The sequence below is a fragment of the Nycticebus coucang genome, chromosome 13 (assembly GCF_027406575.1).
Source record: "Nycticebus coucang isolate mNycCou1 chromosome 13, mNycCou1.pri, whole genome shotgun sequence".
Classification (NCBI taxonomy): domain Eukaryota; kingdom Metazoa; phylum Chordata; class Mammalia; order Primates; family Lorisidae; genus Nycticebus; species Nycticebus coucang.
In genome coordinates this window covers 25,318,847-25,322,434 of record NC_069792.1, presented here as the reverse complement: position 1 = coordinate 25,322,434, position 3,588 = coordinate 25,318,847, and positions in this window count along the sequence as shown.

Genomic DNA, 3,588 nt, shown 5'->3' with positions numbered 1-3,588 from the left:
TTTATTCTAAAATATTTGTCCTATTATTATATGAAATAATAAAGGACAATTGTTCAATGAGATATTCAATATAAGAGTAGAATAAAAACGTTCGGCAGTTTCACATTCGTATGAGGCCTCAAAAACTTCCCATTCTCTACACTCTTTTTTGAAAACCTGTTAAAGAATTTGCTACAACAGGACAGAGAAGTAAATCAAAAAAGAGATAGATATGGGCTGGGTGCAGTAGTTCTCACCTATAATCCTAGAACTACGGAAGACTGAGGAGGGTAGATCACTTGAGCTCAGATGTTTGAGACCAGCCTGAGCAAGAGCAAGACTCCATATCTTCTAAAAATAGAGAAACTAGCCAGACATGGTGGCGCATGCCTGTTGTAGTCCCAGCTACTCGGGAGGCTGAGGCAAGAGGATTGATCAGGCCCAAGAGTTCAAAGTTGCTGTGAGGTATGATGCCATGGTACTCTACCCAGGGTGGCAGAGTGAGATTCTGGAAAGAAAGAAAGAGAGAAAGAGAGAGAAAGAAAAAAGAGAGAGTGGAAGGAAGCAAGGAAGGGAGGGGGGGAGGGAGAAAGGGAGATGGAATCCAAAAAAATAGATGCTATGACATGAAAATAAAAAAAAATAAATAAGGAATTTCCATGATGATAGGGAAGGGAATAATCAAGGCAAAGCTTTATATTCGCCTGAAAAATCTGTCCATCTAGATTGGAACAGAAGCACAACGAGCTCTCATATAGGATGTTCTCAGGGGGAAAAGTGAAAATGATAAGGCACAAGTCACTCAGAACTATTCAGTGTGGGAGGGAACAACACAAAGCCATGAAACAGTAATTGAGATTTATTGAGGGTCTTCTTAAAGGCTGACTACCATAGGACATTTTTGGAAAACAGTTATTTTTCTTGAAAATCAAGATATATGCATGTTACTCTGAAATACAGCGTTAACTACCAAAAAGAAATTATTAAAAGAGGTGAATGTTGTTACTTTTGGAAAGCAGAAATGTAAGTGGGAATAAGCAACATGAGATTACCACATTTTTTTATTTTAACTTCATAGCACTATTTGACTTTTAAAATTATATACATTTATGGGCGGTGCCCGTGGCTCAGGGGATAGGGCACCAGCCCCATATACCAAGGGTGGTGAGTTCCAACCCAGCCCCGGCCAAACTGCAACAAAAAATGGCCAGGTGTTGTGGAGGGGCCTGTGGTCCCAGCTACCTGGGAGGCTGAGGCAAGGGAATCACCTAAGCCCAGGAGTTGGAGGTTACACTGAGCTGTGGCACCTCGGCACTCTACCGAGAGCGATAAAGTGAGACTCTGTCTCAAAAAAAAAATTATATACAATTATAACTTTATTAACATTAAAGTAATTAATAGAAATTATTTTCCTAAACAATGCATATTAAAATATGCTTACTGAGAAAATAGATGAGACAGAACTGGAGATATAGATAAAACTGAAACCACACTTGAATTTGTCTAGCAGCTCTCTCACTGAGTTTGTTATATTGCAGAAGTTCAGGGGCTGGAGCTTTAATCTTAATTCAATAGCATTACTTCTAGAATAACCCTGCTGTGTGTTTTTGTTTTTGTTTTTATTAAATCATAGATGTGTACACTAATGCAATCATGGGGTACAATGTGCTGGTTTTATAGACAATTTGAAATATTTTCATCAAACTGGTTAACATAGACTTCACAGAATTTTCTCAGTTATTGTGTTAAGACATTTATATTCTATACCTAGTAAATTTCACATGTACCCTTGTAAGATGCATAGTAGGTGTGGTCCCACCAATTACCCTCCCTCCACCCATCCTTCTCCCTCCCCTCCCTCTACCCTTTCCCTTCTTCTTGGGCTATAATTGGGTTATAGCTTTTATAAGAAAGCTATAAATTGGTTTCATTTTATAGGTAGGGCTGAGAAATGGACCTTCTCTACCTTTCATGTTGTATTGAGTTTGAGGCTATTCTTTCATCCTCCAATTCAACTGAGAAATGAGGACCTTAATCAACATACATGTTGCTACTACACCATAGCAGTTGCACCTGCAGATTCCTTGGATAAAGAGACAGTAGCCTTAAGTCTTTAGTTTTCTATTCAATCCTTAGAACAAGCACATATTTTTCTCTAACTTTACTATATATCCTTCAGAAGTGTTGGGTTATAAATGCAAAGCTCTTAAAAAGACCAAAGCATCTGGTGAAACAAGCAAAATCCCAAAGCTGAAATAGACTTCATCAATCTGAACTTTGTTGATCCCAAAGAAAAACAAGCAGAAAGAACTCTTCAAACAGTGCATTTCTGTTGCTGTCAGCAAAATAGCCAGTCAGAGAGCTGTGTTGTTCTCCACGACAAAATTGTAGATCCATGGTGTTTTAATAGGTCTGAAATACTGTATAATCAAATTTACAACCTTACGGCTCCAGAAAGCACACAAAATCACATTCTTGGTGGGGTGATAGGCGGTATAGTTACAGTGGAAAATGCTGGTATGAAATATTGGTTATATCTGGTGAAACACATGAAGAACTAAAAGCATTTTAAAACCAGATGTTTGGAGTTGGGGTATGGTTGTTGGTTATACAACAGAGGGGAAAAGACTAAGAAATGTTGCAGTTACCTTATAAAATGATAAGTTCTTAAGTTCTACTACAGCCTATTACGATAAAGTTAATGCTAGAAAAGAAGAAAAACACAATAGTGACACAGAGTAAAATATTTATTTTCCACATGCCAAGAATACATCAAAATAAAACCCAATAGCTTGTCTATGTAGTGGCCAAGTAGACAGAGAGATTTTTAACGCACTTATTCCTGGCATCGTTTCAGATTTTGCCTATAGTAGGCTTTCAAAAGATATTTGTTAAATTGGATAAATAAACAAACGCTATATCAGCATGGCCTTTTCTCAATCCAGGACCTGGGCACACAGCCAGAACAAACTTGTGCTTTCCAAAAGTCATGTGCACCAGAGTTGTCAATTCTCTACAGTCCTTTCACTTAAAGAAGGTCTAGATAAACTTAGTGAGAAAGTCCCATAAGCTGTCAATCTCGATAAGACTGTCTATCTATGTATCCCAATATATTTGTGGGCTTACTGGTCATGATTTAAAAATTTTTTTTCTTTTTTCTTTTAATATTGTTCTCATTTATTTTAATATGTTGCTCAGTATTTCTCAAATTATTATTAGTATTATTATTTCAAATTAATATGAGGGTGCACATTTTTAGATTATATTGTTCTAACTTCCTAGGTAAAGTTCTAGTTATAAAAGAACGCTTCAACCAAGGGGCATGTTATACGCCCTCACGTTGTTCCCATTAGGTGAGATCACACAATGCCCTCCATCCTTCTGCCAATCATCCTCCCTCCTTCTCCCCATCATCCTCCCTCCTTCTCCCCCTTCTTCCTGCTCCTCCTCCTGCCCCCATACTGGACTGTATTTGCGTTTTATTGTTCATATGAGCATGTAATTGTTTATATATTAGTTCATCTTCATATTGAATACATTGGATATTTATTTTTCCCTTTTTTTGTGATACTTTACTAAGAAGAATGTGTTTCAACTCCATCCAGGTAA